Source organism: Dioscorea cayenensis, chromosome 20 (genome assembly GCF_009730915.1).
Source record: "Dioscorea cayenensis subsp. rotundata cultivar TDr96_F1 chromosome 20, TDr96_F1_v2_PseudoChromosome.rev07_lg8_w22 25.fasta, whole genome shotgun sequence".
NCBI lineage: Eukaryota > Viridiplantae > Streptophyta > Magnoliopsida > Dioscoreales > Dioscoreaceae > Dioscorea > Dioscorea cayenensis.
The window spans coordinates 26,120,013-26,143,499 of record NC_052490.1 but is presented as its reverse complement, the minus strand read 5'-3'; the positions used below and the strand labels follow the sequence as shown (position 1 = coordinate 26,143,499).

At 33.5% G+C, this 23,487-nt stretch overlaps 1 non-coding gene and 1 pseudogene across 1 annotated transcript; both read left to right on the top strand.

The window, feature by feature from the left end:
* Positions 1-4,347: 4,347 nt before the first annotated feature.
* Positions 4,348-13,312, top strand: LOC120251360 (annotated as a pseudogene).
* On the top strand, positions 5,344-5,409 carry LOC120252457. Its single transcript, XR_005533990.1, has one exon. It is a non-coding gene; the product is annotated as a small nucleolar RNA snoR101 (small nucleolar RNA).
* Positions 13,313-23,487: the final 10,175 nt, after the last annotated feature.

Below are 23,487 nucleotides of genomic sequence, written 5' to 3'. Positions count from 1 at the left end.
GATCAAGTTCTTTTTTTAAAGGATATGTGATGAACCTTTTTTTACGGTAATCATCCTGCAATCAACTTGTAAGTGAAACATTCTTTTTCTTGATCCAGTGAAACGCACTTCCGTCATTGCTTACCCGTAGAGCAAGAAGGCGAGCATTTCGCCTTGGGCAGAAAAAGAAAGTTTTCACCTCACGAGTTATTCTACGGATGACAAGAGGAAAAACAATCATGACACATCACCGTAAAAAGTTTATGATCTAAAAAAATGTGGTTTGAATGGAGCGAATGTCGTGAACGCCAAATGTTCGACTTCGACGGGATGACCATCACACAAGAACAAGAGGAAGAGGAAGAGAGTGGTTGCGCCCGATGAGAGTATGTTCAGCGAAATGGTTCTTCCTTCCCATTTATCTCTGTGAAATCCAACAGCCTGCTGCTGGTTCGGCTTCCGATTTTTATGTGCGACGGGAGTGGAAACGCTTGGGTAACCGAGTGTGCATTAATTACGCTTGGGGAACCGCTGGCACCATCGCGTTGTATATTTTAAGTGGATAAAAATATAGGTTAAATGATAAAAAAACAAATTTAAATAGAGAAGCCAATATTTAAACGGTAACAGATGTATTTAAATATAAAGTTCAATATTTAAACAATACTAAGAAGTATATACACAATGCCTACTCGGCAACAGATTCATTGCACGATCTGCGATTGTGACCGAAAGCGTGGCAATGGCTACAATGCAACTTGTGGACCGGAAGCGTGGCAATGACTACAACGCAACTCACCGTCCTCGGACGCTTACGACTCGATCCTCTTTCGTCTAGGCGCCCAGGTTGCCTTCTCGTGGCAAGAGCTAAAATTGAGTACACCGGAAGCGTGCCAAATTTTAGCCTGGCAAAAGCTAAAATTGAGTACACCAAATGAGAAGAAGAAAAAGAAGAACAAGAACAAGAACAAGATATGAGCCTTCTAAATTTTGTTTGAGACAAAGCAAGCAGGAGGCAAACAAAATTGGAAAATTATGCATAAAGTTCGGACATGATATGATTGGGCGCCATTTTTCCCTCCTTTTGCAAGGGCAAAAAAGAAATTTTATATCATGGACCCACTTCAACTTACCAGCGGGGGGTTAAAGAGAATGTAAAATATAACGGAGGGTTGTCCGGGGTGTGCAAAAGTTGGAGGGGGTTTTTGGGAAGTTTTGAAAATGACGAGGGGTGAACAGTAATTTTCCCTCAAAAAAATTAGTGATAGTTTCAAAAACTTTGACTTATCTGACACTAATCAAACACAACGAAACTTTAAAAGTAAATTATAATTTCAATAATATTTATAATTCAAAAAAATTAGGGGTTTTTTCAACTATAACAATGTTTTTTTTTTAAATTGTTAAAACAACCCTACCCAAAATATATTCACCAAACTAACCATGAAAGCATCACATCAACCCCATCTCATCACCCATGTGTTTTTAAAATATAAAATATTAGGTATTTTTTTCAAAAACACCGTTTATTTAAGAAAAATACAAAAAAAATATTTTATTTTTTAAACCATTTTCTTAAGTTATTATTAATAAATATTTATTATTATTTTTATAAAAAACCGAAAAAATAAAATAATTTTTTAATTGGATTTATTTTAAAAGATATATTATTTTAAAAAATATATTATTATTATTATTTAAAAACACCAAAACTTTTTTAACGGAATTTATTTTAAAAATATATCATTATTATTATTATTTAATAATAATAATGATATATTTTTTAAAAGAAATGCTTTTAAAATAAATCCAGTTAAAAAATTATTTTATTTTTTTTTGATTTTTTATAAAAATAATAATAAATATTTATTAATAATAACTTAAGAAAATGGTTTAAAAAATAAAATATTTTTGTTTTGTATTTGTTTTTAAAATAAAAGGTGTTTTTGAAAAAATACCTAATATTTTATATTTTAAAAAATATGGGTGATGAGATGTGGTTGATGTGATGGTTTCATGGTTAGTTGGATGAATATATTTTAGGTAAGATTATCTTAATAATTAAAAAAAAAAGCATGGTTATAGTGGAAAAAAAAGCCCAAAAAAGCCCTATCTTATAATAAATATTTAAAAAAATAAATTGCATATGAGTCTAAACTAAATTTTAAAAAACAAATAATAAATGAACGGGCAGGATTGATGTTTGTGGAGAAACCCTAGCCAATTGATGTTTGTTTGAGTTTAAACAAAATTTTAAAAAACAAATAATAAATATTTAAAAGGCTTGGAACCCAATTAGCACCCCGCCTCTCCTTCTCTCAAACCCTCGTCACCTACCTGCGTGGCGCCTCTGCTCCACCGGACCACCTCTCTAGCCCTCGTCACCGCCGCGCGCAGCGCCTCTCCTCCACCTCTCTAGCCCTCGTCACTTCAATTTCATCCTCTCACAAGCCTCATGCCTGCGAAAATCTCAACCCGAACTTCTGCAACCTAAGGTTAGACGAAGCTTCGCCACCAAAAATCTAGTTCGGCCGTATCCAGGCATGTCGAGAGGTGTCCAATCGTATGAGAGGGTGTCGGATACGGTGTCCGACCGTGTCGACGGCGTATCCGTGTCGGACACCGGCACGACATCGGTACGTCGGCAGTTTTGCCGTGTCCGTGCTTCCCAGATTATACCCCGGTACGCCCCATCAAACTTTGTAGACACACACACACAATATAAAACAGTAAAGTTGCACAAATTCTTCATGTGTAACTTTTCCTTATCTGACGTTTAAACTCACCAGATTTAATGCAAACACCTTTTTATGCTTTTATATATATGCCCAAAATCTGTAAAAGATGGCTGCTATGACTTCAAATTTTTTTTTTTGACATGATTTACATGAATACCTTGAGGATTATGACTCTGGAAAGTTGTCGAATCAGATAAATTTCAATTGACACGCCAAATTATCCACTTTCACAAATGCCTATTTCCTGATATATTGGCAGTTTTATTACATCTCATCTTTCTTCTGTTATTGAAACCAGAGTTGCATGTTATATAAATTCACACAATCATTTATAACTTCAAGCCATGCACCTACATGTGATCTAGTATCTTCCACCAGTCAATATTATTTTATCACAGTGCTTACCAGGTCCATTCAGTATCATTAAGCAAACTAATTGACCGATCTCCATAAAATTTGAGCATTATAAAACGTGATGTGATAATGACTATGTGAGAATGTAAATGTGCTTCAGTATGCTTTAGCATCTGATTAGAAAGGCTACAAGACTGGATCATGCTTGGCTTTGTAAGCTTGAGATCTTTGTTAGAGATCACTGATCCTCTGATCCTGTATCAGGGATTGCTTCATGCAAATTCTAGAATTTTCCTCTCACTGATATAGTAATTTGACTAATGGCAAAACTATGATTAGTTATTGAATGTCCCCTCAACTTTCTACTCTCCTGGTATGGCTTTATCTTTGATTTTCTTGCATTATGGCCTCCATGTTGTAGTTTTTTTTTTCTTGTTGTCCCAGTGTTGTGCAATTTCTTCGTGAATCTTTTTTGTGCACTCTTAGTGTATGTATTGAAGCCACTGTTAATTTATGTGTGGCTTTAAGTAAAACATTAATATCATATTTATTTATATGATAAAACCAGGACACATTTAAGTATGCACCATTTGTGGTTGTAATGGAAAAGGCAACCCTTTTATCTAACCCAAAAAAAAAAAAAATACAACAATTAAAAAAAAAAATCAGCCTATGGGAACCTCTGATTCTTCTCTATTTTTGAGATTCTGAAATCCAGCTGGTCATTTTTACTTTGGCCATGACCGGTCTATCACAACAACTAATGTGCACCTTAGTGATCAATGCTTAGGTTTGAAGACCACTTTCTGCTAATGACATATTATGGGTTTTAGAATGAGGCTAAACATGATAAAAATACGATTCCCACCTTTTCGCTTGATGTCGATATATAATTTGTTGAGGGGCATGGATGTTTATGGGTTTATCTACCTAATAGTTTTTTAATTTGTTCTTAAGTTTGTTTTGCAATTTTTAAGGTTACTACAGTTGGTTTACATTTTGAAAGTGTAATGTAATCCACTACTTTCCCACTTGGATCTTTCATTTGTCAAAATAAAAGTACACCTTAAAATTTTTTTTATCAGTGGTGACAATTTTTTCCAGTCTTTGCATTACTCTTTATTCTCTCTATATGCTGTCTTTTTACTTTGTTAAATCATTTTTTAATTCAAAAGTGCATAGACAAAATTTTTTGACTTTTTGCATTTCTCAAAAAGATAAAATGTTTTTGCCAAATATATGCTTTACCAATTACTATTATTTGTAGTATAGCTAGATGCCATGCATCAAGGGTTCTCACTATCAGAGGTTTGACTGTACCATAATGATTTATAGTATAGCTGCATGTTATGCATCAAGACTTCTCAGTATCAGAGGCTTGACTGTTCCTTATTGTTTCTCGGTGGTTATTTGATGTGCTGCAGGGTAATTGGACTCGAAATGCCATCTAAAGTGAATTGTTGGCTGCAGTGCTCGAATTGACACAAGCAGAGGCTACGCTGAGGTATGTTCAATGATATTCTGCCATAGTATTTGCACAAGTTGGTAACTGTTCATACTCTAATTTCATGTCTATTTCCTCTTTTTCTTACTAAATATTTATTCTTCTCATATAATTCTCAGGCACCTGTTTCTCATGATTGAAAATATTGAGTGATTTGTGCATTTTTAACCATCTTATTATTTCTCCTCTTGAAGTATTGTGAATATCTCTGGACTTTCGGGGAAGCGAGTTGATGATTTATTTATAGGCCCTCCTCCACTGCTATTGTTCTTTGGTGAATCGACAAATGAAGTGCGAGAGGTTTGAAGAGGTACTAGTTAGCGGTTCTATGTCACTGAATAAAATATCCAAAATTCATGCTTACTAGGAAAACAACAGTGTCCTGATTGCAATCTACTTTTTCCATCCAACATGCTTTTGCAACTATAGCTCGAGGTTTTTTCTTTGCAAAAGAAAGTCACGACGCGGAGTTTTTATTAGTCATAATAGATGATTTTTGTCCTCTTTTTCTTTTCACGGCGACAAATTGATAAGTTAGGATGTTCTTTTTCAAAAAGCCTTTTTCATTTTACTTTCTTCTGCTGAATTAGTGGGTGGAATTTGTTCCATGCTATAAACACTTGCTTATTAATTATTTCTGTTTTGTTCTTGTCAATAGCCATTGCTATTGAAACTAAAGCTTTATAAAGTAGGATGATGGTACTTGACATGGTTAACCATCTGCAGTTCTTACATTTTAATTCCTTTTCATAATTATGGGCAAATGATGTTTTACACTTGATCTCTGAACTTTCAAGGTAAGTTCATATGTAGAGCAAGGTTTTTTCTGATGCCCTTTTCTCAGAGTTGACTAGCACATATGTTTTAGATGATGGAATGATTATGAGTGTCTCATCATTTTGTTTTTGTTCATACCTTATAGTTGGTTTAATACATGTGCTATATTATGCCTCTAGGAGTGACATGGAAATGAAGTGCTACTAAACCATGCATTATAATCATAAATAGGGTTGCGTTTGGTTGTGGTGAAGTGAAGTGGGAAATGAGTGCTGAATGACACTTCTATGAGATTGGGGTAAGTTGACGGTGAGAGTCTCCTTACAGGTGTTGCTTGAGGAGTGATGAATTCATGAAATCAAAATTTATGAAGAAATATAACTTCCCTCCACTTTGGATGGTTTCGAGGGCCAACATTAGACTAGTACAAAATGGGGTAACGGGATCTTGGCAAAGCATTTTTTCTGATTTTCCCCATTTACTCCCTTTGAAGCAACCTCCCTCCTAATATGAACTAATTGGCTCAAGTGGTATAGTTATTAAATTAAAATATGAAGGCCTTTAATAAGTTACGAGTATTAATGGTTGAGATATTGTTTATATTCCTACCATGCAATTCTATGAAAAATTATTATTATGAGCAAGATGAGAATGTTTTTCCTAGGTGTGTCAATTGGTTTATGAAAAGTTGTTGGAGATAAAAACAATCTCCATATCGTTAGTTTTTGTATGATGATACTTTTTGGTCGCATGCTAAAGTGAAGCAACCAAGAATAAAAGGAAAATTAGGGCGATTATCATCAACCAGTAGCTCAACGAGTAGCAATATGTAATTATGCTGTGAACTTACTCGGTTCATAAGTTTTTTTTTAATTATCATAGATATCAATGTTTAGTCTACTGCTGTAACTTATCAAGAAATATTAAATAGTATTGTGAGTGTGGTTCATTGTAGTAATTTGTTCCATAAATTGAACAAGAGAGGTTGCTGTGTTTGGTGCATGTGAGCATAACATACCACACCTTAGCTCTGATAGGCACCAAATCCGCTGGAGCAGTTAAGAGCAAAATCATCAGATATCATCAGATACAAGTACAGGGAGGTTAAGTTGCATCACTGGTGGGTTGCGTATATGTCAAGGAAGAAGAATAGTTTTGTTGGAAAACATGCCATGGTTGGCATGGTTGCTAAGGATTCAGGCTCTTGGGTGTTTTTCACAACCTTAAGTTGATTCTGTATGGGCTGCTGGATTTATTTACTGCTTCAATAGTTTAGTATTGTCTAGGGCGATCTAATCACGAGAAAAAAGGACATAAGTAATGAAGGAAGCTGTCTCATTTTATATTGACTAGACCCAAAAAAATATTTTGTGATATTTTTGAAGTAATTGAGATTCATATGTGGCAGATACTTTGCCACATTTACCCTATATATGCCATTTTATTGGAGATTTGGATAGGCCTGATTTTTGGTTCTCTTTCCATTGTTATATCCAAGCGAGTTGTGCAATACTACCATATTCAGATTTATTGTCTATTTTTAACTCCAAACCACTTGTTAATTTAGTATTTGATTGTCTAGTAGTTATTACCTGTTCATTCTTTTGAGTCGCCATGTTGACTAATTGAGTTTTTGTCTTGCTCTAATAATTTTAGATAGCTGTATTTCCATATGCTTGAATTGAGCTTATGATTGATGTTGATCAGGTGTCACGAATTGCTGGGGTTGAGGTTGATAAACCATATGATGTGCTTGCGGTGAATTGGAAAATGTCATTTGATAACATAAAAAAGAGGTGATCACATGTGCTTACTACGAGATATAGTTTTTCTACTTAGAAGAATGCTTTTATATTTTCAGTTACTTATTGTGTCCGTAGGTTTTAGCAAAATACTCAAATAACGAGTCGTTTTTTTGCTTAGCCTTTTTATGTATAGCTATCGATGCATTCTGCTCGGGTTGAATAGCACCGGCGATGGTGGTTCCTTTATTTTCAACATTACCATTTATAATTGGCATTTTGAATACACATGTAAAGCCTTCTATCAATTTAATGATTCTAACACATACTCTCAGGTATTGGAAATTATCTTTGATGGTTCATCCCGACAAATGCTCCCACCCGCAAGCACACCAGGCTTTTGTGATATTGAACCAAGCTTTGAAAGACCTTCAGGATCCTGACAAGGCATGTTTTTCGACTCCTGAAAAATTTGTTGTTGGCTTGTGTAGGAAGTAGTGTATGCCTTTGTTTTGCTTTTACCTTCTGTTAAGAGGTAGCAATATCTGCTTATTTTTTTTCTGCTGTTTGTTAAACTACTTAGATTGGGTTACTCGCATTTATTGGTAGTTTTAATAATTTGAACAATCTTTTAACATCTATAATCTATGCCCATTGAAAGATTACTGCGGATACCCATATTATCATGTTAAATTTCTTTTCTTCCATTTGCCATGGTCTTAAGCTTCCAATTTGTCATCAAAAAGTTGTTGAAGCATCGACCTTCTAGTCATAATTATTATGATCATCTTGTATATAGTGCTAAAAGAAATCGCTGCGTTTTCTTAAATTTATTGTATATTTAATATTCCTTTTTGATTTGCTAGAAACCTATAATATTCCAGTTTGGATCATGCTTGAAACATTTTTATAGAGTTTCCTTTGAAATGTAATTGACCAATGGTATTTTTATTTGCCACCAACTATTGAAGCATAAGACTTTCATGAGTGTCAGTGATAGGGCAATCTTGGAAATTCTTCTTTTTCACGAATCTCGGTTTATAGGGGCAATGCTAGGTCTGAATTGTAGCATGTTGTTTCTATCCTCCGGCTGAGTGCTAGGCCTAAGGATTAGTGTATAGATCTTTACTTTTTGCATATACAAAGTTTCAAGAATATAGGGCTTATGGCATGGTTGATCTTAATTCCACTATTTTTATTCTTCACTAATTTGTAGGCATGGGACATGCCAAAGAAAGTCTTTTCTCTATTATTTAATTATGCCCTAAATCTTCAATTCAACAATTTTATCATGAAAAATTCTTGACTTAATCGAAGTAATCTATAGTTCTACATTTGTTAATTTTTGTAAGTAAGTCAAATAAAGCCCATTTAATGTGGTTAGTTTGCGTCTAAACTGTAGCACTGCTCGACAACTTGATTATTTGCAATATGGCTAGCATACTTTCTAGAAGCTGGCTACATAAAAATTGGGACGTGTGTTTTTCCAAGCAGCAGTGAGCGTCTCCTTAATGATTTGCATGCTGCCACATTCTTATCTTTATTGACAAATATCATGATAGAGTTTCCCAGTGATATTCTGACTGATATTTTCCTTGACAACAACATATAATATTCAATACAAGCCCAAGTATGATTTGCATAACACTCAATCATCCACAATCTTTCAATGCCATGAGTATTGACCTCATGAACTCAATTGCTTCTCCTATGTGCATTGAGTTTGCCTTTAAGGTGAAGTCTGATGCTCAACCTAAAAGTCAATTTCTCATTCTTTTGAAATTTCTATCTATGGTCTAATCTTTTGTGGTTTTTGAGAGTTTTTGCATTCTATCTTGTGTTTTATATCACAAGGTACATAAGGGACATGAATTCACTCTAGAACCATTTACAAAAAGATAAAAGCATTTTAATCTCATTAAAACTTACCTAATTCCGTTCAAAGGATATGGCTCACAAAATCTTTTCACGTGGAAAAACTGAAGCATCTATTTTAGGCTCACATAATTCTTGGTTTTTGTAAAATGTTTGTTGTGTTACTTATCTTGTGGCATAAGCTTAGAATGATGTGGGGATTCTATAGTTGTCTTATATGACTCAAGGAGCCAACCTATAGCCAACTTATCTATAAAATAGTTACAAGCAAAAATAATGTAAGAATGATGTTCAAGGCAATGGGAGAACTTCATCTTCAACTGCAAAAAGCAAGGAATGTGAACCCACGGTTTTGCATTAAAAGAATACAAAAGTTTCAGTAGCATAGGACTTGGTTTTGAAGTTGTTTAAAGCAAAGCTTGCTTTTCATTTTCACTGGTTTTTGCTATTTCTTTGAACTTTTAATTATCTAAGAACCTTGATGGCTGGATGCATCAGATATAAATATATATATATTATCACATCTGATATAATTATTTTTCAGAGAAAAGCCATTGATGAGAAGATCAAAATTAAAGAAGACCAAGAACAGTTTGAGGTATGCGCTGTTCTACACTTTTCCTTGGTACTGATTTAGTTAGAGGTCTCTGCTTTTGGTTTTTAGAGAATCACCAAAATTTCATGGTTTGACTCATTTCTTAGTACTTATTACTGCCAATAAATGCACCAACTCTCATACTTAATGTTAGTTTCACTCGTTCATAGTTTACTGAAAGAGTTCTTTCAATTCTCAGCTTTCTTGAAATATTTTTCATTCTTTGCTTGTGTTTGGTAATCTTTCTTGTCATGCAGGCTGAGCTGAAAGAACTAAGGGAAGCTGCTAGATGGAGACAATCACAAGGTTCTCTTTTTTACTTTTTATAGCAATAAAAATCTTATTGTGCATTTCTAATCCTTCCCATTCTGAATTTTTCCTCTACTTGGCACCTGCTTGTTGCTATTGAATGAAGTGATAGGTTGACGTGACTAAACTTAAAAAAGGCCACATCTAGTGCACCTAGTGACTTGACATGTTAGCATGACTTAAGTACGGTAATCTGACAATAATTTGAAGAAGATTGTTAGTAGTATGACACAGCCTAGGGAGGGAAGTATGAGTCATGTGAGTAATATTTTTGTAGAGTTTTGCGCATGGGATTTGAAATGCAAATCATTCTTGGTATAGGTAGAATATGGAGTTAGTGCCATTCCTATCCTTGAAGTCTATAGTAACTACTGGAGATAATTACTTTTCAGTGTTCATAGGAGTCTAGAATGGAAGGAGGTTATTCCTTTATCATCCTTATTTTTAGGGTCTTAGGATAAGAAATTAGATGATTCCTTTCACATTATTGTATTACTCCTCTATGTAAGAAGCCCATTGCATCATTTAAGAAAACATATTGGAATCAAGCTTCTAGCAGTATGTTAGTGACTCTAACAAGAGGTTCTGGTGCTTTATCTATCTCTATCTTTGCGGATTACTTTGTCTTGTTCCTCTTTGTTCCTTGATTCCCTAAATTCTTTTTCTCACTTAACTTCTGCAAGCCAATTTAACTTGAGGCTGCATCAGGAGTGCTCCAAAAGTACTTGCCAAATGCCTTTTATACTCTCTGCTCCATTTATGAGCAGTTTGGTGACCATTGGGAGCTGAGCTCACTTACCTGTGAATGGTTTAATCTCGATTTCGTAGGAGGCTTACCAAAATTAAATGGCTATTTCTTTGACTCCAAGAAGAATAGTGTTTGTGTGGCCTAATCTTGCCGCTTATTTTCATGGATAATGAGAGAAACATTGGTGTAAATCTCTGTATGCTACACTATCTATATTTAAGGTCACTTGATTTTAATTCAATATAAGATGGAGAACCCTTTATTGGAAAAGGTTTATCATTCTTGCATTTGGCTAAAAAAGCTAGAACATGTACTCATTGAGCTAGCAGAGTTGAGGTTGATGACTATAATAGAAGATAGAAGGCTTCCTAGTCTATGTTCAAAGTTTTTACTTGTGATAAATTTGTATCCGTAATTGTTGTAAATGATGGCCATGAAGCAATTCTACGCTTTTGTTTGAGTATGGAATTGCCGATCTCAGACTCTAACCAATTGATTCATGTTTTCCTTTTACTTGCCTTTGGTGTCAAGTTGGCCTATATTTGGATTAATCTACTAAACTATAGATGGCCAAGAAACATGTTTCTTTAGGAAAAACCTGCATAGCATTTTGTAGCCTAGAACTGAAGCTACGCAAACCCTGTTATGACGGCATGGCTTTTTTCTCCGACTCCAATTGTCACTAAGCACTCCTTCACCTCTAACTGATGATATTGCTGAAACTGTGGAGAAGCAAACCTTGATCCTCTCAACTCTGCCTAGAAAATTCTAGAAGCGGGAAGCAATAGCACCTGCAGCATGTTTCGTTGGCTTCCTTTATCTAAATATCAGGAAGTTGAAGCTGGCTAGTGCCTCTCCTGTCTTTATTCTAGTAGTCAGTTTCTTAGTATTTTTCCTGCGAATAAGACTATAGGAATTATCACATGAAATGGATATCATAAATCCTCAATTCATGAAGGAATATTTTCCATAGAACTTCAAACCATGTTATCCAAACAATATCTATGATCGTATTGCCTGTTAATGATGTGATCTATCTTTGTATTGGTAAGTTTTACTGCTCATCTATGGTTTCTTGGGTATTTAGTGGTGCAGCATCTTCATGTTTTAATTCTTTGAATGCTGTTGAAAGGAAATGTTAACATTGTAGTGCTGGTAAACCGGGTATCGCATCACCTTAAAAGCACATTGTTTTGGCAGGTATAAGCCTTGAAGGAGATGAAGAACTTCTGGCAGTAGTAAAAGAAGCTCCCAAAAGAGATGAATGGATGACAACATTGCCTCCTGAGAGGAAAGTAAGGGCTTTTGTAATCCTATGATTTTGTTTCCATTTTTTCGTTTCAAGTATATCTTGTTCTCTGAGTAATGTTTCTTTGACAGCCGGGAATGCCGCCTAGGCAGTCTACATCATTTAGCAAAACAGGCAAAGAAGGACGAGGTGATACTAGTGTGTGGACCGACTCCCCCAGTGACAGAGCAGAAAAAGCAAAGCTGAAGTACGATTTTAATCCCTCATGTCTGTTGCTAGTTAGAGTATCTAGTAATTTTTAACTTACAGCTCATTTGATTTCGGTAACAACACAATTTCTGAGCAACTTTACCAGCAAAGCTCCTAATAATTTGTCACTGGCAAAGTTGCAAATTTCTCATCTGTAGCTCGATTGTTCTTTAACTTGTCAAAAAGGTATGTGTAGGGCCTTCAGGAAAATTTAATTCACTTTTTAACCACGAAGGTGCTAGAAAGTTGGATGAATAGCTCTATTTGGGAATGAATCTTAAAAAATGTCTGAAGAATTTCGACGTAAACATTAAAATTCGCAACGTGGCATCTATTTTGAATCAATTGTTGCTTTTGTTTGGAATTGTTATTGGCATCATTGTTAATTTTGAATCAATTGTTATTACTGTTAGTGCAATCACTGTTTTTATTGGCTTGAATTTTGATAATCCCTGATAACCAGCAATTACTGACGATACACTGAACTGAACTTTTAAGATGACTCTTTTTTACATTTCACAATGCTCTCATATTTCCAAAATATTTAGAATCTGGACAGTGATTTTCTGTTTCAAGTATCGTTTGTCTTCGTGACTAAGATCCTGAACTCGATAATTTCTCATGCTAGTTCATTTTTCATGATTTATGAACCCTGAACACTAAAATTTCTGATAGAAGCTTACAACAAAGCCAAAGCAATTTCTGACGTGGATGGTGAGAACAGCAAAAGAAGCTCAAATGCTAGTTTGGTTGATGAATATAATGCTTCCAAGCGATCTGTCTCTCTTCTCCAAAAGCATCGAGCAAAGGGCAAACGACCGAAAAAGAAATCAAAGCAGACCGAGAAAGAAGAATGGGTTGGTGCACACCCTTGGAAACCATGGGACCGTGAGAACGATTTGTCAGCAGGTCGGAAAAAGGTCGATTTGGATTCGAAGAGCATGGGTCAGGGTTTGACCTCGCGCTTCTCATCTGGCCCCACACAAAGGAACTTCTTGTGAGCGAGTTCATTGCAGATATGTTGTTGATCACTGCAACTCCTGAGTTTTGACGGGAGAGTTGTGAATGCTTTACGCTCTCATAAATTCCTGTCTTCATTCTCTGAATTAATTTGCCATGTTTTTCTTTTCCTTTTGGCCCTGTTGAAATCACTGACTTTGTATTTTAGAAGAAATAGAAGTTAAATTGCATAAGTTGTCGCGGTGGCACTGCGCTGGCGATCTTGGGTTTTTCTCCCACATATTAGGGACTCTAGCCACTAAATCTTGATGTCTTTCGCGGTTGAGTTTTTTTCCTGTGAAATTACTAATGAATAAGCCCTGAAATAAATCTATTGAGTTTTTCATGGTTGAGGTTCTCATGTGAAAAATATTCAATGAATAAGCTCTAAAACAAATCTATTTAGTTGACAGAAATTTAAATCTTCATTACAAAATTTGTGGAGGATAAAATCATTCTTCTTTATATAATATTATTATAGGTTAAAAAACCACAAATAAATTATTTAAATAATTATAAAAAAAGATAGGTTAAAAATATGAAAAAAATAAGTAATTTTTTAAAAAATACTTAATCGATGACCTAATCGATTGCATGGGTGCTTGATTCGACACTCGATGGGATGGTTACATGATCATTTTGACAAATATAATGGTCTTAGGGGTCATTTAAAAAATATTATTATTATTATTTAATAGGGTTATTAGGAAAAAAAAATCATATATTTATTAAAAATAAGTAATGGAAAAGAGAAATTAAGAAATCATATGGAAATGGTGAGTGATTACAACATGGGAAAATATGTTTTATTGTCATGTTGGAGTTAAGTGGACAAAAGTATGGGACAAATATAATTTTGCTTAATATATAATTATTTAATTTTTAAAATATTAAAAATAAATTAATTACTTTTTAGAATTTTTTTCACCACTAATTGTTTCTAAAGAGCGTTACTTCCATTGACAGTCAAAAATGTTGTAGTAATTTATTTTTTAAAAGATTAAAAATTGGGGGCAAAATAGAATAGTTTTTGCAAAAAATAAAAATAAAAATAAAAATAGGGAAAAAAAGAAAATAAATAGAGGTGAAGTTGATTAATTTTTTTTTCTACAAATGTGAAAAGCACTCTTAGATCATCCAACGTACATAATCTCACTTGATCATGTGAAGTGTGGGGTGCAAGCCTAAACCCACACTGGCGTTACCACCACTGCAATTGAGATACTTGAAAATTCTACACTCGCATTTCATTAGGGGACCAATGTCATTGGCCTAGGAGCCCTTTGGTGATTGAATGATATTCGATCTATTCTATTCGGGTACTTAAGGAAGAATAAATAAGGGTGAATAAATAAAGATTAATGAAGATGAACCCATTCCAAAGTCAAAGATTATACCACCGGAATTTTGTGATAGAGCTTATCCATTTTCGTTTCATTTTCCAAAGCTTAACCCAGCTTTTTATCGGCCTTTTAACTTGTATATAAAATATTAACAAATATACAACTAGAATTAGATACACTCAAGTAGTGGTGGCATAGACCGGTTAACTGGCTCAAAGGGCCCGACCTTCCGGGTTGCGGTTCACCAGTCCCATTGACTAGGACTCTGTCCAATAGGGGTATAGAACCTGCCGGGCTAGATTGACCTGTCTAACCCAGCGGGTCTGAGTCACAGGGAGCTAGACTCGGAACAGGCTTAGCTCCTTGTTGATCCGGTAGGCTAGGTTGAACTAGACGTGGCCATTTTGAACCGAAACCATGGAACCGAGCTGGAACGAAACCTTCAAAAACCTGAACCGGAATCGGAAAAACCGTAACCGTCCTAAAACTGGAACCGGAACCTTCATATAAGGTTCGGTTCCGGTTTCAAAATTTTAAAACCGTGGAATCGGCGGTTCAACCTGCGGTTCCACATGAATCAAAGATTCAAAATATAAAATTACTTAATTACATATATATATTATTATATTATATAAAATAATATTATGGCTTATAATATCAAATAAAAGAACTACGTGGGATTTGATTCCTCGAGAGGATATGTAGGAAACTTGATATAATTAAGTTCAAGCCCTTTATTTTTTTATTTCTCCTATTGTACTTTTATTGCAAAATATTGTTTTGAATTAATAATACTTTTATTTTTTTAATAAAATATTGTATTAAATTAATTCTTGTATTTTTGTGTTTATTTTAATTTGAAGTATTGAATCATTTACTTTAAAAAAAAATAGCCTAAACCGTTTGAACCGTCAAACCGGAACCATTGAACCGAACCGCAAGAACCGGAACAAGAACCGAACTACCAAGAACCTTGCCTAAGCGGTTCGGTACCGGTTCAAAATTTTTTTGGAACCGTAACCGGCGATTCAGGAAAAGGAACCGGCGGTTCCTGAACCGTGGCCATGTCTAGGTTGAACCGCCGAGCTCTAGTCTTTCCCCCTACGCCGGTGTTGCATGGTTCCCCTTCCAGCCTTGCAGTTCTGCACCACAACCTTTCTTTCTCTTAGTGATTGTCAGATCGGAAAAGCATGGCATCGGAGTGAATCACTAGCGGCTGAAGCAGGATCGCCTGAGTTTTCTCACTGACTTCCACATTCCCATCGAAGCCAGTGTCCAGAGCGACTGGGAGAGATCGAGGATCTCGAGCTCAAAACCCTAAATGGAAGAGGTCGCTAAGTTTATGAGAAAACTGATGGCTACTATCATCTTAGTGTGTAGACAAAAATGTTGATCTCAAAGCATTCTTAACCGCTTGGTGATGGTAGCGAGCATGACGAACAGAGAGTGATCTTGACAGCAAAGCCATCAAGTGACGTGTTGCCCACTAAGTTATCTAATTTTATAGTAAAGCACCATTATATATAAAAAAAACCCAACTAAAATATAAATGATTACAAAATTGTTTTCCCCCTAAAATATAGAGGTTAAACTTTGTCTATTGAACTCAACTTTGTCTACTATAGAATTGCTTTTTTCCTCTTAAAAAAAGTCTGTCTTGAGATCCGCTTCAAGATGTGAAAAAAATTAAACCAAGACCACATATTTATTTATTTATTTTATTTAATTCATGCTATAAAAAGAAAAGAAATTAAATTAATTAACAAAAATTCAGAAAATTTAGAAAATTTCAAAACACACTAAATTCGAAAATGAATGGCTTCTACTTAATTCGTTTACCTATCGAATTAAGTTGCCTACATATCCTCCTGGGTGTTAGAGGAATCAAAGCCCATGTAGTTCTCTTACGTTGAGTAGCAGGTCACCTACTTACCTATTCGTTAACATTTAGGTCTTGGTCGGATTCATTGGCTGTTATTGCGCCAGGCGTGCTCATCAGGTTATCCATGTAAAAAAAAATCACTAGCATTTTGACTTTCTTGTTTTGCTTCTTGTTGCTGAACTTGAGCACATTTCCAATCGTTCGTGTAATTTTGAATTTCAATATTTTGTGGGGTCAACTGCGAATGTGTCGTGTTCAACATTTTCCCACCTGCACTAAAAGTCTGCTCACAAGCTATTGTAGACATAGGGCACACAATAATATCCTTTACCATTAGTGAAAGAATGGAGTACGGGTTTCCATTACCTTGCCACCAATGGAGGACATTGAAGGTCATGTTTGTGTTGATCTCTTCCGAGAACTAGAATGTAGTGTTCAAATACAAATCGAGCTTTGTATATTGTGATCCCCTTGGCTTCTTCTTTGCTTATCTCTGCCGGAATGATTCTCCTCCACTAGTGCTAGATTATCCTACTACCTCTTGTGTAACCTGTGGGACTATATGGCTATATCTAATACAATAGCTATCATATAATTCAACAAGTTGACTCTTTGCATCATCAACAATTTCATTGACATCCACAATGCTATCGGAGTCTGGTTCAGAATCTTGAGTATCTATATCATTCATGGGCAAGCTCATGGCAAACCATTGGGAATCTTGTCCTCCATTGAACCCTAAGAATTTATAGTATGCTTCCATATATCATTGCAAGACTTCTAGCTTCTGCCTTGGATTAAGAACGAATGCAACTAAACCAATAGAAGGTATATTCTTATAATAAAGTAACCATTTAATCTTCATAGAGATCATCACAGTAAATAATTGTGGATATGATCTAAACTTTCAAAACTGTTTAGCCACATCAACAACACTATATAAAAATAATTGAGAAGTAGGAAAATAAACTTGCGAAAAAAATTAGTACATGTGTTAAAAACCGAAAGAAAATTAATAATATGAGAAATAACTACCCATAGATACTCATATAAACAAAAACCAACCAACGAATCATTAACAAAATTAGTCAACAATGTCCTATAGGGAAATGTTGCACTAAGAAGCCGATAAGTAGAGTTCCATCTTGTTTTGACATCTTTAGAGAATTTTTTGACCCTCATGTTATGTGCTTTACAATAATGAGCCCATTGTTTCATGAGAGTCATGCATTTTCCCAGATAAGCTACGACTTCCCTAACAGGAAGTATGAATTCTTTAAGTTCTTCCAAACCACTTTGCACACATAAGTTCAAAACATGACAAACACATCTTATATGGAAATATTTGCCACCACATGAAGGCCTCAAAAAAATCTTCTAGAAGTCTAATTGATGCTGTATTATCAGAGGCATTATCAAAAAAAAATTTTTAAACATTAAACCAAATTCTTCGATAACTCCACGAATAAGTCTATAAATATTATCGACGGTATGAGACTCGTTGAACATCCTAAAAGCAAGAATGCGCTTTTGGATATTCTACTTTTCATCAACCTAATGCGTTGTAATACATATAAAAGAATTTTCATGAAAAACATCGGTCCATACATCAAAACATAAAGTAATAGAAGAGTTAAAAGTACGAAAATACTCACAAAGTTGTTCTCTACCATTCTTGTATTGTTTGAATATTGTTCTTTGAATTGTCCTTCGTGAAACCTTCTTGCACACTGGTTGCAATGTGCCATTGATGCATTCTTGTACTTGATACCGTTCAATGAAGGTGAATGGCAAGTGCTTGATGGAAATTGTCTCCGTAATTTTTCCTGTATTTTGCTTGTGAAAATGTAAATAGAGATGATCAAGAACCCGTACCTTTGTCCACAGTGAATCTAATTTGAGACTATGATTGAGTATGCCCAAGCTTGTCAGGGTGCTTCTTCTCCATGTGTTTGTTGAATGTGCTGTATTCTCCTTCCTTATAATGCTTAAATTCCAAACCACAATAATTGCATTTACAATGTGTTACAATGATATTATTATTATATAATTTTGAAAAATGAGTTTTAAAAATGCTAGATTTGAGGGTGGTTTCCGTGGAGTTGTTTGTTTGTCCGGTTTGTGAGGGACATCGAACGATATCGACTGTTCCATTGGGATTTCAACATTCTGAAATTGATTGCTCTCTTCAATAGGTGTGGGAGTAGAGACCGGCTAACAATGCTTTTTCCTCTCGAGCTTCCACCACGTGAAGCCATTTTTTAATGTCTAAGAAAAATAATTAAAAAAATAACAAAAAAATTACATATCTACAAAGAACAATTCCAAGTCATATATTTACAACAATTATTTCATGCAAATTTTTTTTTTAAAACAAGTCTACAAAACTACAAATAATAATTTCATGCATTTTGTTAAAAACCACAAGTCCAAACAACCAATTAAAATAAATAGATCAAGAATACAACTATCATTCAAGTCTACAAAAATTATTTTATGCAAAATGTTTTTTTTAAAAAAGTACACAAAACTACAAATAATAATTTCATGCATTATTTTTTAAAAACCACAAGTCTAAACTAGCAATTAAAATAAACATATCAAGAATACAAGTAATAGTTTCAATCAAGTCCACAACAATTATTTCATGCAAATATTAAAAAATAAGCCTACAAAACTACAAATAATTATTTCATGACTTTTTTTAAAATCACAAGTCTAAACTAGCAATTAAAATAAATAGATCAAGAATACAAATAATAATTTCATTCAAGTCTATAACAGTTATTTCATGCAAATATTTTAAAAAAATCAACAAAATTACAAATAATAATTTCATGCATTTTGTTAAAATCCACAAGTCTAAACTAACAATTAAAACAAATAGATCAAGAATACAACTAATAATTTCATTCAAGTCTAGAACAATTATTTCATGCAAATATTTAAAAAATAACAAGTCTAGAAAACTACATAATAATATTTTCATGCAATTTTTTTAAAAACAACAAGTCTAAACTAATAATCAAAATAAATATATTAAGAATACAAACTAATAATTTCATTCAAGTCCACAACAATTATTTCATGCAAATATTTTTTTTTAAAAATAAGTCTAGAAAACTACAAATATCAATTTCATGCATATTTTTAAAAACCACAAATTTAAATTCTAAACTAATAAGTAAATATATATATCAAGAATACAAGTAATAATTTCATTCAAGTGTACAACAATTATTTCATGCAAATATTTAAAGGTCAAAATATCAAAATGGTCTCTCTATTTTGCGTTTGCCGTCCTTTTACTCCATCTAATATAAAATCTGCCTTTTTGGTCCTCGTATTTTCACATTTTTGTCTTTTTGGTCCCTCTAATTGACCGATCTGCCCTTTTGGTCCTTCCAGTTGATGAATTGGAGGGACCAAAAAGGATGAAAATATGTAAATACTAGGACCAAAAGAGTGGATTTTACAACTAAAGGATGAAAATGTGCAAATACAAGAACCAAAAGGGCGGATTTTATATTAGAGTAACTAGAAGGGAGGAAAACGAAAAATAGAGGGACCATTTTGATATTTACACCATATTTAAATAAAAACACGTCTACAAAACTACAAATATTAATTTCATACATTTTACTAAAAACCACAAGTCTAAACTAATAATTAAAATAATTATATCAAGAATACAACTAATAATTTCATTCAAGTTTACAACAATTATTTCATAAAATATTAAAGAAAAAACAAGTCTACAAAACTACAAATATTAATTTCATGCATTTTTTTTTAAACCACAAGTTTAAAATAGTAATTAAAATAAATATATCAAGAATACAACTAATAATTTCATTCAAGTCTACAACAATTATTTCATGAAAATATTTTAAAAAAAATCTACAAAATTACAAATAATTTCATGCATTTTATTAAAAACCACAAGTCTAAACTAGCAATTAAAATAAATAGATCAAGAATACAACTAATAATTTCATTCAAGTCTAGAACAATTATTTCATGCAAATATTTAAAAAATAACAAGTCTAGAAAACTGCATAATAATATTTTCATGCATTTTTTTTGAAAAAAACAACAAGTCTAAACTAATAATCAAAATAAATATATTAAGAATACAAACTAATAATTTCATTCAAGTCCACAACAATTATTTCATGCAAATATTTTTTTTTTTAGAACAAGTCTAGAAAACTACAAATATTAATTCATGCATATTTTTAAAAACCACAAATCTAAACTCTAAACTAATAATTAAATAAATATATCAAGAATACAAGTAATAATTTCATTCAAGTGTACATCAATTATATTATGCAATTATTTCAAAAAAAAAAAAAATAAATAAATACAAGTCTACAAAACTAAAAATATTAATTTCATGCATTTTATTAAAAACAATAAGTCTAAACTAATAATTAAAATAAATATATCAAGAATACAACTAATAAATTCATTCAAGTCTACAACAATTATTTCATGCAAATATTAAAAAAAAACGTCTACAAAACTACAAATATTAATTTCATGCATTTTTTTTAAAACCATAATTCTAAAATAATAATTAAAATAAATATATCAAAAATACAACTAATAATTTCATTCAAGTCTACAACAATTATTTCATGCAAATATAAGAAAATCTACAAAACTACAAATAAGAATTTCATGCAGTTTTTTAAAAACCACAAGTCTAAACTAGTAATTAAAATAAATAGATCAAGAATACAACTAATAATTTCATTTAAGTCTACAACTTACAATTACACAAGGATACAATAATTAATTTCATACAATTTTTTTAAATAAAACAAGCCTACAAAACTACAACTAATAATTTCATGCAATTTTTTTTTAAAACCCAAGTCTAAACTAATAATTAAAATAAATAAATAATGACCAACCTTGTTAATTGGCGACCTTCAAAATGAAAGAAATTAAGAGATAATCCAATCCAAATTTGCACTACTCCATGTTTCCAAGACTCAAAATATCAAATTTTAATATTAAGCCTTGAGAATGTTGAATTGCAATTTTAAGACTCGGAGAATACAAATCCAAATTCTCCCAATATTAAGCCTTGAGAGAATGAGATTAAGAGAAAATGAGAGTAGGAGAGTTGAGAAAGAATGAGATTTAGAGAGGATGAGAGAAAGAGAGTTGGGAAAGAATGATAATTTGTAAAAACTAAATAGGGTGGGATGAGGGGTATATATAGAAGCTTATAAAATTTAAATTTTGTTTTTTAAAATTTGACTTTTGGATTAAAAAGATAAAAAATTTTCCCTAACAGCTGTAATAGCTGTTGGGGAACCAACGGTTGACAATAACCCGGTGGGTTGGGAGCCGGGTTACAACCCGGCAGTCAACCCACCGAGTTGCAACCCGGCTCCAAACCGGGTCTGACCCTACGGGTCAACCCACCGGGTCACAGGTTAGGGACACCGCAACCTGTAACTAGCTCGTTTATAGGATAGGCCAGTTACAGTTCAATGAACCGGCGGGCCGGTTTTCAGGACGGCCTATGCCCACCACTACACCCAACATGGAGTTTCTCAAAAATAAGTCACTCTATACAACATACATGGAACTCAAATCTCTATTTTTTTTTGTCTACAAAGCAGTCTAGAACATCCTTAGAGGAATTACTTGCTTCTATAACATATTTTTTCTATTGCCCTTATTAGCTAGATATTTCAAAAAGAAAAAAAAATCCTTCTCTAATGCCCATTGGCCCTCAACAATTTGTACTTGACTGGAATGCCTCTATAATTTTATATGTAACATGATGATACTTATTCAAAAAGGCTATAAATGCCTCCATAATTATTATTTTGCAATGGACTGTTTAGGTTAACCAATATAAAACGTTGGCACAATCGTTAAAGAATCACTCTAAAGGGTCATCATTAAATCAATAAACAAACATCCTAGAGGGCTCGTAGCTGTATTACAATTGCATTTCATTTTGAGCATTGAATTTAATTGTATTATTTTAGTCGCTCTACTTTAATTTGAGCCATGTGGCTCTCATACTAACATGTTAGTTGCCACATCATCTATTTTTAAACATCTCCTTTTCCCTTCGCGTCATGCAAATATTTTGACGTGTTAGTATAAGAAGCCATGCGGCTCCTTTTTTGACGTGTCATGTCCATACATGTACTTGACATAAGATACCATGCATACACATCATCAATTTCTTGTCGAAATCTCCTGAGTACTCTCTCAGTGAATCATAAATTAAAAAAAAATGTGATCAAAATGATACAAATATAAATTTAGCGCTTTGCAATGGAATCAAACAAAAACAAAGTGAGGAATGTGACGGAGAAAAAATAAGGTATATACCAACGCTAGAAGAAGTGCTTTTTTAATAAGAAAAGGGAAAAGTGATTGGGTGGTACACAATTTAAGAGAACCTCAAATACTTTTTACTATCTTATTGCCCTTGACTCATATAACAAAATATCACCCATTATATAGGCTTATTATATTCCCTGAAACAAGCTGATAAGGCTCCACTATTTGCTAAATTAAAGAACACACAATGATAAGATTATTTGGCTGAGCTATTCTCCCACGTAAAACTCCATGTCAACCTCCGCATAAATCAAGACAACAACTTTTTAATTATTATTGTTAAGGATACAGTAGGCCCATTTATGGCCCAATTGTAAACATATAGTATAATATATATATATATATAATCTAAATTTATGAGAATTTTAGGGTTAGGGGAGATGAAAGCTCCAACATCTCGGGCTGTAGAGGTAGTGAGATGACACATAAATCTCCTATCACATTCAACCACAACATCTCAGTGAAGCTAGATGATAATAATTTCCTTCGATGGGAGCAACAAGTGCTTACAGTTATTAAAGGCCATAAACTGCAAAGCTATATGCAAGGTTCTAAGTTGGTACCACAAAAATTCAATTCCAGAGAAGAAAAGGACCTTGGGGCTCACAAAGATGTGTATCTCAACTAGGAGCAACAGGACCAATTCCTTCTATCTTGGCTTCTATTGTTAATGTCGAACATCATACAAGCATGGATGGTTGGCTGTTAATACTAGAACTAGGTTTGGGCCAAACATAGACCTCCTATACTGTGCACTCAAGAG